Genomic DNA, 16328 nt, shown 5'->3' with positions numbered 1-16328 from the left:
ACTCCTGCTTGAAAGTGAAAGTCTCTCAGTCATGTCTTGACTGTTTGTGACCGTATGGATTATACAGTCCATGGCATTCTCCAGGCCAAAATACTGGAGTGGCTAGTCTTTCCCTTCTCCAGGGGATCTTCCCAACCCAGGGATCAAACCCAGGTCTCCTGAATCGTAGGCAGATTCTTTACCAGCTGAGCCATAAGGGAAGCCCTCACTCCTGCTTGGTTCTGCAATATTCTCAGTAGCTGGTTTCATCCTTTAAAATTTTTTTCAGCTCATTTTGATTATTTGTCTAAAAGACACTATATTATTTGCTGCACTGGGTTCAGAAATGAGGATGTTTATTTTTACAGCAGGTGCACAAAGACTGAGCAGAGCCCATCCCTGCCTCTAAGCTGTTGCAATTGATCAGGGAAGTTTTCAAGAAGGGGACAGCATGCTCCTTGGATACCCTTGGGTTAACCCACACTCTTACTTTAAGCGCTCTGCATTACAATACGTCCACCAAGTGCACCATGAAGTTCTGGGAATCTTAGATGCTATCTCAAATAAAAATATTTAGAATAATAAGATTAGATTTAAATTTGGCATGAAACACCTTAAATATCAAGCAAAAGGCAGATGGCTTGCCATAGGCCATTTATTTTATTATTTTACAACCCAGGGCTTGTGTAGTCCTCCATATGCTAGCTGAGCTAAGAAATTCCATAGCCTTCTACTCAAATCATTGCCTTCTTCATATTAGCAAAGCAAGCTAAATAACACCCACCTTGCCTGCGTTCCTAACACACAATGGCGCTGCCAAGACATGAATCCCTCCTGCTCTGGCATTTTAAACAAAGTGTCATTTTGGGTTCTCTTTCTTCTTCCTGACTTCATGGGAGGTATGAGTCCTCTAAGCACTGGCTGACAGACAACCAGGCCACTAGGATTAACGAAATTAAAATCTTTGCCTGCTTCTCTGATGTAAGATATCTATAAGAACTGCTTACAAATCATAATGTAGCAGTTTTCATACCAAGTTTGCAGCTGTTTCCTTAATTTCCCCCACAATTATATTTTACTGTTATTTTGCATAACAGTAAAACACAACACCTGCTTCAAATTGCAGTCCTGTTCTAAGTACTGTAATTCTCTTTTGAGACACAAAGTACCGAGACACGAATGAAGTGCAAAACTGCATAATTGCGACATGCTGAAAAGTAAATACAAATGAAAACATCTTCCTGTTATAGAAATGACTGTCATTAAAAAGAATGTTAGCCATCAAAGCACAGAGGGGGAAAAAATACACATTTTCAGACTGGAGAACTTAGTGTTTGCATAAATTAGAGAGTGGTGTAAAAATTACATGGCAATTCTTATGTTCCTGCCATCAATGTCTATTGTGTGAAATACAGAACATTAAGAAGCAAAGGAAATAAAATTCATGTCTAGACCACTGTGACCTCTCTGTAACAATCTCTGCACCCGGAGCCAGAAACAGTTTAAATGTTCCTGGAGTAAACTCACTAATTAAACTCAGCAAAATGGCCTAGAAATGAAAGATACATACCTATTATGTAAATATCTAGGTAATGACCTACAGTAGTTAGCATTAGACCCTCCCATTTGAAGTCCAGAAAAGAAAGAACTTAGAAGGTGATCAATTTGCTCTCTTATATGGTCCACTATATCCCAGAGGCAACATGGGATTGCCTTTTCTACCAAGTGAGATCTGTGCCTTTTTGCACCTTTGCTCCAGTAAGACAAATAGAACATCTTTTCATCAGCAAGCACAGGCCCCTGTAACTCAAAAGGGTAAATGGGTGGCTGGCACCTCATTTGAATTCATCTTTACCATGTTCTCTTTCAAATGTTTTATCGAAACAGTGCACCTGCAGCGTCTATCTTCTTTAATCTGGAGTCCTTTGAAGAAAATGTCAGACTGAGGCAGAGAGCTTCAAAACTTTCACAGGAACCTTTACAGACGAGTCAAGAAAAAGCTTATTTTTTAAAAATGCTATGTTCACCCCCATTCACATCACAGGATAATCATATATCAAGAATATGAAACACCAACACATGGGAAAGGCATTTTTTTTTTTTTTTTTTGGTAAACTCCCTCCTCTAATCTGAGAAACCTGGAAAAAGCTTGAAACAAGACAGAATGATACACCGCCTCAAACTACTAAGAACCTGCATCCCCTTGCTTCATACAGGCAGTAAAACCCTCCAAATGATCAGATTTTGGAGCACCTCATCCACATCACACACATTACTTTTTATGTATAATATTTAAAGAGAGCAGTACTCTTTTTTAAATTTCCATTTTTATACTTCAATACATTTGCTTTACAAAACAAAGGAACCCAGTACTAAATGCCAGCAATCCTAAAGAAAAATCTAAAAGGGACTGACATTGCCAAACATTCATGCTGGTGCTACTTTGATTTTCTCTTTAAAAAAAAAAAAATCATGTGAGCACATTTTGCATTTCCTAGACAGCAATCACTTCTCCTGTGCCTTAAGCTGTGCAACTTGCAATATTCTTTTTTAGGAATCTAGTGGGAAATCCTTTTAAAGTCTGCTGGCAATGAAAGGATTAAAAGCTGAGGAATTAAGTAACTGTCTCCACCTCCTAGACACCAGAAGTCCAATTTACCAAAAGTTTCAAAGCAACAACTCATGACCTCTCTACCCGAACACCGCACGGCACAGCCTATGAGAAAGGAGCCCGGGATTTCCTCGTTTAAACAAGGATGCTCATTTTATTCACTAGCCCCTAAGAATATCGTCCGACCAACCTCCTGGCCGGACTTTGGAACTCGCCGGCTCCAACTCCGCCAAATTTCGCTCTCTCCTCCCTCTGCCGCACAGATCGAGTGCTTTCTCAACTTACGCCCTTACTCTTTTATGCCCATCTCCAGTTACTCATCCCTGTATCCCGGAGCGATGCCCAGAAGCCTTCCGGGCGGTTTCTCCGCCAAGGTTTTTAGACGGATGCACAAAGTTCCACGTGCCCTCTGTCCACAGAGCGCCCTCCCTCCCAACGCACTTACACCTGAACTTGTCTCCAGCACTTCGGACACCCGGCTGGCACATTCTTTCGGAGAGAAAGGGCAGGACTTTTCTCCCGCGCCTCTGGCAACGCGTGGAGTCTATATATGGTGGGGCGGGGGGTGCGGAATTCTCTACTTTGGATTGGTGTGTTTGTTTTAAATCTACGGTGGGCAGTTGTGGGAGAGGGGGGTCAGCAACCACACACACACACACACACACGCACTCATTCACTCACTCGCGCGCGCGCGCGCCCTGCCCTCCCGGCTCACGGCCGGCTTGTCCGGGTTACAGCTCCCCCTTCTTTCCTGGAGCACCAGCTCGCCTTACTCGCTCAGTCCCTCGTTGCCACCGCCGTCGTCTCCGCCGCGGCCGCCGCGGCTGGCACTGTTGGCGCTGGCGCTCGCGGCCCCAGGCTCCGCTGGGCGCTTGTCCTTCTTTCTCTACCGCTTCCCCAGCCCCGAATTGATTGATGACCACCGGCGGCCAATGGCTCTGACACCGCGCCATCCTCGCTCGAGCATCACAGCCCCACGCCCCCGACGTCAGCCTCCAGGGCGCGTTGGCATCCCCGAATCCTGAGAGCCGAACCCGCGCCCGGGGCCGCCGGCGCCTCCCTGCTCTCTGCCCCGGAGCTGCCGGGCTGCATCCTTGGAGCGGCAGAGAAAGGGAGGGATCCAGCGAACGTTCGAAGGGGGTGTGGAGGCCACGGATTTCCACCCCCCTCTTTGGAAATCTTTTCTTTCACTTAAAGTTTTGTTTTGTTTTTTCCCCCCACCCTGACCTGTTTGTGTGTGTTTGCAGCATCTCGATTACACATTTTTCAAGACCTGCATTTGCACTTAATTTGGGGTGTCCTGGGGAGGGGTGTGGTATAAATCCGCCCACTGGGGCATCCTTAATTTCTTTCCTTGCTGGTGGATTCTAATACCCTCCCCAATCTCCAGGAAAAATGCCCCCTTCACCTCCTAGGCCGCAAAACCTCGGAATTCAAAGGTTTTGCAAAGACAACCCTGTTACATGTAAATAGCAAAGAAACTCCTGCCTCCCGAGGGAAGAATCGAGCGGCAACGGTTACTTTTTCTGGCCGTTCGTCCCCCGCCGCCCAGCCCGGGTCGCTGGCCCGCTCTGCAGGCTGCGATCGCGGAGACAGGAGGCGGCGGGGGAGATCCAGGTTGGAGCGCGGGGAGAGGGTGAGAAACGGCCCCGCGCGAGAGCGGCGCGCGCGCAGGCGGCCCGAGGGCGGCCGCGGAGCGCAGACCCAGCACAAAGCTGCGCGGCGCCTTCCCGGCCGCCGCACCTCGCTCCGGCCGCCGCGGGCGCCCAGGGCTCGGGCCAACACAATGCACCCGGGCCTAGGCCCGGGCGGCTCGAACACAGAACCCCGGGACTTTCTAGTAAACAGCTCGCCGTGCCCTCGTCCCCACCCCCATCCCCGCCGCCCGGCTTTCGCCGCTGCCCCTCGCCTACACCCCCTCCTCCGCTGCTAAAAGAGCCCGGCGGAGGAGGGAGCGGCGAGGTGGGGACCCCGGGAGGTCGGGGGCCGAGGATAGGGCCGGGGGGAGGGGAGAAGGGCAGAGGGGCGACATGGGGAGTGGGAGGGAGACAGCTCCTAAAAAAGAATTCGCTTTCGCTCCGGGGGTTGGAAAAAAGCCCTCCTCGGGTTCCGAATTGCCCGGAAAGCGCCGACTCGAGCGACTGTCAGGGGCACCGGGGCAGCCGCGGTCCGCAGCCTCCGAGCCCCTCGCACGCGCCTCTGACAAGGCACCTCTCACCCGGGCTCCGCTTTGTGTGTGCATTTTTTTCCCTTCCTCTCGCGCGCGGCACCGGGCGCCCGGCCGCCTCCTCCCCCTCCCCCGCCCTCCGCCTCCCTTCCCGGGGCGGATTACCTTTCCCGGGCTGCGCTCCGGGTCCCGGGGATGCCTTCAGCGCCCGACGAGCAAGCGATCCATCGCGGAGCAGCCGGAGCCGGCGGGAGGCGCGCGGGGGGCGCGCGGGGGCGGCGAGGGGCGCGGGCGGGCCAGAACCTTCGACCCCGAAGGTCCCGCCGCGGGCTGGGGCGGGGGGCCGGGGGCGCGGCGCGAGAGGGAGGCGGGGGGCGGGGGGAGAAAGGACCCGAGCAGCCTCGATCTGGGGAGAGAGCGAGCGTGGGGGCGAGGAGAGGGAGCGAGGGCGCGGCGAGCCGGAGGGAACGAGAGCGGTGCAGTGACAGGGACTGCCACTGGGGTCAAAGGAGCAGAGCTCCAGGAAGCAGGGCGGCCGAGGCGCCGCTCCGTGCGCGCTCCCCGGCGGGACCCCGCGCCCTCGCGCGCCCCTGCTGCAGCCCCGGCCCTCTGGAGCCCCCACTGGCGCCCCGAGGCCCCGAGGTTGCGAGAGGAGGCGGGAGCTAAGGGCGAGGCCGGTAGCCTGCTGGTGCTCCCGGGTCAAGCAGGCGGCAGGAAGCTGAGCTGCAAGTTCATCATCATGAGTGTGATCAGCGTAAAAATGATAGGGGACTGAGGAGGGGGGCTACGGAGCCCCAGGAAAATAAAGGGAGTTTTCCCTCCAAATGGGCGTCTTCTGCAAAGGGAACACCCAGGGCCCAGGCCCCCCCACCCACCGACCTGCCAGGCGCGGTCTGGAGTCCTGGCACAGCTCCAGGGCGCAGAGCTTGCCTGGGGGCAAGGAGAGCGGCTCCGGCACCGCGCTGAAACTGGGGAGGCCGACCCTGGGTCTCCTCCCTTCTCAGAGCTTAGACTTTAATGGGGTAAAGCTATGCACCTTTTTCTGCACACACAGACACACACACGCATGCACACACACCTCTTTCTTTCTGCAATGTTGTTCCTGAGAAAGAAAAGGCCAACCCAGCTGACAATTTCTTTCACCTCCAGGTTCAATTTAGGGAGGTGAGGAGAGGCAGAGTCTAAGTATTAACATTTTGGCCTTTGGGGCACATTTTCCCCGAAGGATAAGCAGTTCAAAAACATTGTAAAAAATCAGTTTGCCCCCTTTTTTCCCCTGCTACTTTGGATTATGGAAGAAAAGATTTTCGTAAGAAAAGGAAAAGTCGCTGAGATGCTGGAAGACAGAGGACAAGGAAGAGAAGGCTTTTAGAAAACTTGGTTGATGACGTTGACTGTGAAAGACAGGTGACCCTGTGATGTTATGTCATTGTCCGAGTTGAAGGATTTGGATGCCAACCAGCTCTAATTCCTTTGCAGGAGTCAGACTCAAATATCTAGGCATTCTCCACAGGGAAATCCAGTGGATGTGTGTGAGAGGGTGAAGTGTGCTAGGTATACTATGGGACAACGGACTAGACATCCTGACTGAAATTATAGCCCCTAAAAATAAAAAGGAGCCACTGCAACCTGGTCTGTGGCCTCTGTGTGGAGACTAATTGGTTTCCAGGGTCAGGGGAGGAAGGGAGAGAGGCTGGTAGGAGCCCCTATAAAAAAGATCAAACGGAATTCACTTGAAACATGTCCCTTTTACAATGGACTTTTCTGGCACTTGAAGTAAGCTATGTCTTATGCCCGAGCTGAAATGAAGGGGAGAAGGTCTTGCTAATGTATTTATTTTGTTGTACGGTATGTCCAGAGTGTCCGTCCTTGTCAAATGTGCTGGGAACCATAGGACAGTCACTTTCCTTGCCCAGCATAAACCGCAGCAAGGAGCACTGGTGTAAAAGAACATTAAAGATGGGCAGGGGAATGGACCTTTTATATTTTGTTTTTGATTTCCAGTCCAGCAGCAAACATTGACTGGAGTCATGTTTTTGAAGAAATGCTTGGTTTTCTTTTTTTTTATTCTGTGAGTTAGCAGTATACTCCTTATCTAAATGGTTAAAAATTTTCAACTGATTTTGACTGATTTAAATCTGCACCAGCCAAATCATTTCTGTGGTTTCCTTCCTTTAAAAAAAAAACTTGATAGTTAAAACAACAAAACTAGTTTGTACATGATCCCGGATCTAAATAATGTACACACAAAAAATAAATAATAACCTGTTCTACTTTAGTGGCACATTTTATAGGACACTTAATGATATTAAAAAAAAATCAAGTCAGTGATCTTTCCGAAGTTGATGAAGAATTGTTTATTATTTAATTGAGTGGGAGAAATTGAGGCAAATAGCTTAAAATTGTAACATGTAGTATAGGAAGAAGTGCACCTTTCTGTGTCTCTGCTAATCAGTTACCTACTGAGAGTGACCAACCTATATTAGGATTATGAATTTTTATTTCCATTTGTCTACCAAAATAAAAAGCTGGGGAAGTATACATGAATTTAAACAATAAATTAAGAACAAAAGAAACTCACTTTTCAAATAATCCTCATCCCATGTATTTGAACATACTGCATTTTGTGAAATCATATTCTCTACCAATATAGCTACCTACACTAAAAGCTTGTTTTAAAATGATTGGATGTGAACTATGGCTGTCCCTTGACATCAGCTTTGAAACATCAAGCCTCATTATACCAAATTTTAAATGTTATATTCTGGGAGTTGTGGGTGTTTTTTTTTTTTTTTTCTTTTTAAGGTAAGTAAGCCTATAAGATCCATTTTTGTTGTTGTTGTTAAATTCAATTTTTATTGCTTATGATGGAAAACAAAAGAAGGATGAAAGTCAAATGCCAAGTTTATGCTTGCCTCTATGCAAATATTACAAATATTTTCCTTTAATGGAATGTAAATCTGTACTCTTTCTCCAGTGATTTCATTGAAGGAACTGGCAAATACACTTCCCAATAGCCTGCCGCAGTGTCTTTTAAAATATCATTTCAGAATGCATTCAGGGAAGAAAATGAGAGGTGGAAGCATGGGAGAACCTTAGATGGAAGCCTGGAAAGTGAATACTACTTCCTTTGAAATGTCAGTACTTTATTTGGAGTTGGCTTTCTTTTTCCCTGTAAGAACAGCTTTCCAATACTTCAGGGATACTTGCGCATAACTTAAAACTTAATTTCAGCCTGTGGCTCCTCTTCAGAAAAAAAATTAACTATTTTGCCTCTTTTTTACTTTAAGTTGGTTGCATTTCAATCATTTTCCAACAAAACTTAAGATATATATGATTAGAAATCAGTGACTGTTAATAGAACTATTATGACACAATTAGAAAATTGAGCCAACTAACACCTTTACTTTATTCTAAATTCCTACAGTTTTTACTTTTTTAAAATTTGTTTTAAATGTTTTCATTTTAACCTCCTCAAACTGGAGAATGATGCCCTCTATTCCTTTCTGGTTTTCATTCTTTTGTGCTATGCACATAGTCTTAATAGAAATTTGGAAATATTTATTAAACAACCTTATGAGTCAGTAAATGAGAAAATGAATAAAAGAATTCATGAGTAATTGAAGCAACTACACAATGAAGGAAAATCCATATCATATATGTAGGAATGGAAGTGACATCCTGAGACCAGTGTGGAGGATAAGAGCTAAGGATTTTCTATGGAGTTCAAAGAGTATAATTAAAGGGGTTTGTTAACATCTTCAGAAACATGAAATAGTACTTAAGACTATCTCATAAGTTGATTTTCTCATGGAGAAGCTGATGATTTTTATGTATCATCCATTTAAAGGCAGCCTTCTTTTTAAATATAGTAGGATGTACAAATAAAGAATTTATATCTTAAAATTTACATATTTAATATACCAAGATATAGTCTCAAAAGAAAGCTATGTGCTTAACCTGATTCTTTGATAGATCCTTATTTGAAGTGGGCAAAATAAATATATAAATAATAGTTTTTGTTCTTTTTATTTAAAATTTCCTTTTGGTTAACCAATAAAAATGTGTGTGACTAAGAAAGATTCAAGAAACACTAGAACTGGTAAAATTTTGTATCATAAATTTTATAAGCATTATCTTAGAAAGACTAAATCTGAACCACTTTTGCCAGCAGCTTAAGTAATAAACATGGAGGAAGTGAAAAATCTTAAAATTTTGCAAAGCACTTACTAATTCTTACCGTATTTACTAGTTAATGCCTCGCATGTATCAACAAATCAAATGAATATTATTTATGTGATAATAACTTTAGTAATCAATTTCAAAAAAAATCTGAGCAAGATACTGAGCATATGCATGATCTCTGTTGCCAGTGTTTGCTGGGTCCTTCCTAAATCGTGGTCCCAATTCTGGAAATGTGGAATGGAATTTAGTGGCACCTGAGATAGGCTTGTCATGGTGGAAGATGAGCAATCTCATTGAAGTAAAAGCCAAAGTAATCACTTTTGAAAGATGGGCAGTGTAGAAGACCCATAATAACCTGATTAAAGAAAATGTATGTGGGGGGTTTCAAGTTTAATCATTCAATTTGACAAGCTAGTATAAGATATATCAATATTTTGAGTAAGCAACATATAATGTAATTTTCCTTCTCAGCAAAAATAAATGCAGTTTTAAAAAATTGACTTTGAGAGACCAGCAGACTCTAAACTCCATTTCTCTCAGTATTATTAATGTTATGGTTCGATTATTTATTAAATATTTTATAGGCTGTGCTCTGTGACAGGCAGAGTACTCAAAACCATGCTGATGATCTTATGATGCAAACAAGCAAAAGTTTTCTCCCACACTATGAAGTATGTAATCTAATGAGCCTGATGAGAGACTGGCTTTAAATAATCACACAAGTAAAAATTGTATCTAAGAAAAGGAGAGGAAACGGGTACCAAGAAAACTTAAAGTAGGGGTACTTTTCCTCCTCCGAGTGAGGAAAGGAATACAAGGATGTCATAGAAAAGAGAAGCAGTCTGGCAGGTTGCTGAGTTCAAAAGGGATCTGTACACAGCTCTGTAGGCAGAAGCCTGAACTAAAGGGCCAAGTTAAAAACATTTGAAGGTCACAGCTAAGGCCCTGTTGAAGATGTTTGACTTTATTCTGAGGGCTCCTGGAAGCTGTTTAAGGATCTTAAGTAGAAAGGCTAACATAATTTGATTTATGTTTTGCAAAGGCCACTCTTGCCCCAGCCTGGAGAATGGATTTTAGGGGGCTAGGGTCAATTTTGGGAGGTCATTTGTAAGCTCTAACAGTCATTAGGTTGAAGGTGATGGTAAGCTCCAGCCAAATAGTTTGGAGGAGGTAAGGCATGAAGAGATGTGAATAGATTTAAGAGATTTGAATACATTTCATGTAATAAAAACAAAGTTTTGTTGTTGTTTAGCCTCTAAGTCATGTCTGACTCTTTTGCGACCCTATGGACTTGTAGCCCTCCAGGCTCCTCTGTCCATGAGATTTTTCAGTGGGTTGGGTTCAGTGGAGTAGGTTACCATTTCCTTCTCTAGGAGATCTTCCTAACTCAGGGATCAACCCTCATCTGCATTGGCAAGCAGACGCTTTACCAGTGAGCTACCAGGGAAGCCCCAGGACAAAGATTAACAAAATCTTGAAATACTGTCTTAAGGCATGGTAGTACGCAGCCAGAGAGGTCGAGAGCTATGCTTACCTGACGACTTCTTTTATTAAAGCCCTCATTCCCTTCATAGGTCAGGCTTCTCCTGTCTCCAAGTCACCTTCATTCTGTTCTCTACATCCTTTTGGGATCCCATCTTGCCATGAAGAACTGCAGTATTAAATACTAGCATAAAATGTCACTAATCTTTTTTTCAAACACACAGATTCTAAAACATCATCCCTCATTCAGTGCCCCATACCTATTTTTGGTCCACATATGGACTTGTCTTGTTTTGTATGAAATATAAATGCAAGAGGCAAGTGTATTTCTGCTTTTGCTGTAAAGTTTGCAGATGCTACATCAATTCCACGTCTGTCCTCATTGGAACTAGTTCATTTTTATTGAATATTCCAAACAATATTCTAAGTGATTCTTAAAATATGGCTGTGTTTTAAGTGAAATCTTCAAAGAAGCAGATATGCTTTCAAAGGAAATACAAGTAAGAATATTGCTCTTTTGGTACAGGATTATTCCATGTGAACCCAAGCAGTCTTCACCAACCCGTTGTGAAGGTGTTCTAGTTGGTGGGTTCCTGATTGTTGCAAGCTAAGTCACTATGGCCCTTCTTAGCAAGTCAGACTGCCAAGAAAGCATGCAATGGAAATATATACAAACATTTAAGGACATTCATAATGGCAAGCATGTTTCTAAATTTGCCCCTTTCTTGGCATTTCTACATTTTGAAAGTTCCATCAGTTTTTTCTTCTGTCCTCATGATTACGCATAGTGATCATCTGTAAACAAAGCAAAATCTGTACACAAGAAAACAGAAGAATAGCCATCTTCAGGACATGGTTTTACCAGATACTAAAATAAAAAGAAGGTTTACAGGAGGGCAGTTTTTTAAAAAATCACAGCACTATAATCATGCTCACTACAGAAGGAACTATAAAAAGATTATTTTTTTTCCTCTTCAATATTTTTTCTTTTTCTATTTATTATTTTGTGAAAACAGGAAATACAGACAAGCAAAAAGAAAACATTTAAAAATAACTATAATTTTATCATTCAGAATTGTCCACTGTTGACTTTTGGCTATACAGTTTTCAGTCAAATGTATTTCACAAAAAATGAAGTAAAATTGGGAATGTAGTTAAGTGCATATTGTAGTAGTTAAGGGCAAAGCAAGACTGGAATCCTATCTCTGCCTTTTACTACCTGTGTGACCCTGGGTAAGTTGCTTAAACCCTCCGTGCCTTGGGTTTCCTCATTTGTAAAAAGGAGATATTAATAGTACCTATTTTATAGAACTGTTACAAAGATAAAATGAGTTAGTTTTTTAAGAAAACTAACTTTAAAAATGCAAGATATGTATCAAGTAATTATTGTACAGTCTTGTAATCCATTTCTGAATCTTTTTATACAAAATTAATATAAGCCATTGTAAATAAATTAAAGACTGAAGTACATTAGGAAATAAAAGTTCCCCTTTCTTCCTCATGTCCTATTACCTATGTAACCTGTTCTTTCAACTAAATAGATACTGTGAATATTTCCCCATGTCATTAAACATTGTTCTGTGGCTCTGTAGACTAGAACTTTCATTAAAAGAAGTGTTATGCATTCTATAAGTTTAGAATACCAACAGTTCATATTCCTTTTCAGGACACTGCTCACATATTATATCATGTCCACGTGCTAAGTCGCTTCAGTCTTGTATGACTCTTTTCAACCCTATGGGCCATAGCCTGCCGGGCTCCTCTGTCCATGGGGTTCTCCAGGTAAGAATGATGGAATGGGTTGCCTTGCCCCCCTCCAGAGGATCTTCCCAACCCAGGAATCGAACCTGTGTCTCTGTGTCTCCTGCATTGGCAGGCAGGTTCTCTACCACTAGCACCACCTGGGAAGCCCCATTTTGATCATAGAGATTAAAAGATGTAGGATTCGGTAATCTTAAAACATTTTAACAAAATCTTTCTGATATTCACATTTATGGGAATGATTGATCTTTGAAAGATCAAAAGATTTACATTTAATGTATTGCCATATTATTAATAAAAAATTATTTTTGAGGCAAAGGCAATATTATAAAAAGCAATTTAGGGATTTTACATTTTGCTAGCTGCAATCTGTTTTGGTTATTTATGTTGTTTAAATTCATAAGCAAAACAAGCTGATCATTTGTTGAGAATGATGACTAATTGATATTTAACTTTACCACCAATTGTTGATATAACACTTATTTGCATACTTCAGAGCTGTCTAGAATATATAATAAGCCCTAATCTGTAGCATTCATTTGACAACAGGAGGTTCAAAACGTGATGACAATAACTTGGGAAAGTTGTAGAACTTAAGGGAAAGAGGATCTCAGAATCCTTTGGATCTTGGCAGATCTTTGGCAAATTGTACGACTGCTGTGTTTCCACCAGCTGGGAACTGAAGTGTATGAAAATGTATATGGCCAGTGTTTATCTTATTATTAGATTTGCACATCAAAATTAAATAGTCAGTGATGATCCTCGACCTTCCCCATATGCATAAGCTAATTTAGTTAAAGAAATATAAGTGTGTTTGGGTGTCAAGGGGTTTGTCTGGTGGAGTATAAGATTTTCATTTTAGAAAAGGCTGTGCTAAGAGAAAAACATGTCCTACAGCAGCTATTATCTGGTATCCAAATTTGCTGTTAGCTAACTGGTCCTTGCGTATCTTTGAGGCATATGGAAATTGACGATGAAAATGTCTAGTGTAACTAGAAATATAATTTGATGAAAACTGAAGCAGTGAACTGTGAGAAACTGTTAAAACCAGTGTCATCAAACAGTACTTCAAAAATAATGAAACAGAACTACTAGCCCTTTCTGAGTAATATTGAGTAAAAATGAGAAAAGCACATGGTATGTAGAAAAAGTTTAAATATATGAGGTAATGCTCTTTTTAATTACTGTTATTACAAAGGCCACTCCAAAAGTCTACGCCCAGACTCCTTTCCATTTATCTCTAAGTAGACAATGACATCACGTCTCCTCTAAATTATTCAGACTCCGGGGACGGATTTGGCTCATTCAACAGGGAATGCCATGTTTGGTGTTGGCACGGTACTGAAAGCCTCTCTCCACACCATCCCCAAACTGAAAAGCACATTTGATGCTGGCCAAATGATTAAAAAAAAAAATTCCCTCTAGACTTAAAGCACGCAGAAAATCATGAAGAACAAAAATAGAACTGCACCATAAGGTATAATCATAAAACGTCATAGAAGGAGGAAACTTAAAAAGCGAAAAAAACGCGGCAGTCATCTGAAGGCTAGCAGTTCGTGAAGTCATTAGAAGTCATTCCATACGGACTGAGTTTGAGGAAAAGTCAGAGGTTGCTTTGTTCTTGACTCTGAGTGAAATCAAAACCTACCCAGACTCTATACAAAGGCAACTGCGGTCTGCCTTTTCCTTGCTTGGTATCTGCCACTAAACACACATAAATGACTTATGTTCAGAAAACTCTATGATTCTGTTCATATTAATCCATGTCTCAGGCTGGCCAAATGCCTAAGCACAATCAAAGAAGAGGGTAGAAGGCTGCCTTTTCAAACAGGCTAGAAAATTTGTACCAAAAGATCACAGGGCGACAGAGACAGCTGGAAAAATTGGAGCTCGGGCTCTGATTTTTGTGCCAGTGTTACACCTAATGCAAAGGGAATGCAGATGATAGATCGAGAGTTATGTATGTCCTTTAGTTCTTTGGCACTGTGCTTAAACAAGGGTAAAAACATAGCATTTTAAAAGGAACCTCACACTGACATAGCACAAAAAATCCTAACTGCTGCACAGAATTAATACATTACAATCCAGCAACAAGTTGCTAATAATATTAGATAAACACACACAATGAATAAAGTGACTCCAAAATTAGTCGATAGCAAGGTGCTTCTCTGCTAAGTCTTAATAATCATTCCTCTGGGAAAATAGTCCTAACAAGTGTTTTTACACACACAGAATTTTCTGCAAGGTGGCTCAAAGTGCTGGGGCCACCGAGGCTTTCAAATCAAAGGTTTTAGCCTATTTGTACTTCTGAAAGACATGTTTATGATTTTTTTGGGGTTTAGTGGTGATTTTATTCATAAAGGAGAATTAAAAAAAAAAAAACAAGATATTAAAGGTAATTCTCTGTTTGAACAAACCTTTTCACTTAAGATGCTGGTCAATATAATTCTCTTCAGATGAGATGTATCATCCACAACCCAAATGCTGTATGGAAAATGGAGATCACTGAAAGTTTTATTGAGATGTGTTGGGAGTCTCTGGGGTCCATACTGATGCCAGCTATATTTTCAGACCCCAACACCCTATGGCCTTTGACAGTCATGAAGAAAAGCCAGACCAAAACAGTTCTCATAACACGGCCGGTGGTCACAAAGAACAGCCCAGGGAGACGTCTGTCACTGAAAGAGCGGCCTCTGGAAGAGAACCAAAGAGGAAAAGAGGTGGAAGTGGAATGTGTGTGTGTGTGTGTGTGTGTGTGAGAGAGAGAGAGAGATGGATGGATTAAGACTAGATGAAAATACAATATTTGAACACTAAAAGGTAAAACCTAAACCCTGAAAAAAATTTCAGTAGCTGAAATCGAAGGCATATATTTTTCTCTTCTATCTCCAAGAACTTCATTAATAAAAGAGTTTGAAAGTATAGGTGGTCAATCACACAATTACATTAAAAAAATATTGTAGACCCTTCAGGCATCTTAGGGAAATTGACTAATAAGTTCCAGAAGGAGGGATGGAATATTCCTAGAAACAACATGCTTATTCTTTTACTTATTTATTTTAACATTTTCACCTTTAGTAAAGCAGCATCATAGTCTACACATTAATTATATCATTAGTTATTTTTCTAACTTGCTTTTCTGACATTTATGTGCTTTTATGTTAAAATTCTTTTCAGGATAACATTTTGATGACCGACTGATAATATTTAATGGCACATATATTTTTATTTCATATGTGTATGCATGCCCTGAAGCTTTTTTATAAAAAGGATTAAACGTTTGAAACACATATATACATAAACTCATGCACCCCTAGTATGTAAATTCTTCAAACAAGCCTGGTTAAGATAAAATCGTAAGATAATATGTAGCTAGGCTTCTATCCTGCCATTCTCTCACTACTTTTCACCCCCCTGGTTTTCCAAATAAACAACAGGCCCTAAGGGCTCTTTGAACTCACTCGAGTGTTTAGTGCCAACAATCACTGGTTCGTGTAGCTTATCTTTTCCCGGTATTTCTATGTGATTTAATATTCCAGCCTGGCCAAGGGAATGAAAATTCTGGTCTGCTTCTGGAAGCATTGTACTTCCCCATTGCCATCTATGATAAACCAAATAACCTTTCTCTGCCTCAGCTATTTTCTTATAATTGTGTCTGTTTTGCAGCGATGGAGGGAAGCCTGATAAAATAGTTGAAATCGTTCATCAGTGAAACAAAGCTGGCTTCTGAGTCATGCAGGTGTGTCTAGTAATTAATTAATGAATAAGTACCAACCTTTGGATGGTGATATTAATTAAATATCCAACATTAAAGTGGCATTTAATTGCCCAGAGATGAATAAAACAGATCCTTACTCTATTAGACTGGGATCCTTTAGTAAGTAATAGAATCTGACCCTGGCTAAGATCAGCAACAGGGAGTTTATTGAAAAGTAACAGGATTACATCAATCCAAAGGCTCAGGGTGGTGGATTAAATTTTCTGAAAATCGTTGCACTAATATATATTCTTTGAAAAGTCTTTGAAAAGACCCTGATGCTGGGAAGGACTGAAGGCGGGAGGAGAAGGGGACGACAGAGGATGAGATGGTTGGACGGCATCACTGACTCAATGGACAGGAGTAAACTCCGGGAGTTGGTGATG

At 42.2% G+C, this 16328-nt stretch overlaps 1 protein-coding gene across 4 annotated transcripts in view; it reads right to left on the bottom strand.

Annotated features, from left to right (window-relative positions):
* MPPED2 (metallophosphoesterase domain containing 2) overlaps positions 1 to 5092 on the bottom strand; it is a 210870-nt gene extending 205778 nt beyond the window's left edge. Inside the window, exon 1 of one of the 4 annotated variants that reach the window (XM_027562769.1) lies at positions 4923 to 5092. The gene's annotated coding sequence lies outside the window, so the exon portion shown is untranslated. Of the gene's footprint in view, positions 1 to 3035; positions 3140 to 3363; positions 3705 to 4922 lie in introns of those variants that run through there. The other 3 variants (XM_027562773.1, XM_027562772.1, XM_027562771.1) reach the window with 3 other exon arrangements.
* Positions 5093 to 16328: the final 11236 nt, after the last annotated feature.

Source organism: Bos indicus x Bos taurus, chromosome 15 (assembly GCF_003369695.1).
Source record: "Bos indicus x Bos taurus breed Angus x Brahman F1 hybrid chromosome 15, Bos_hybrid_MaternalHap_v2.0, whole genome shotgun sequence".
In the NCBI taxonomy this organism is placed as follows: domain Eukaryota; kingdom Metazoa; phylum Chordata; class Mammalia; order Artiodactyla; family Bovidae; genus Bos; species Bos indicus x Bos taurus.
This window is presented reverse-complemented; position numbering and strand designations above follow the sequence as displayed.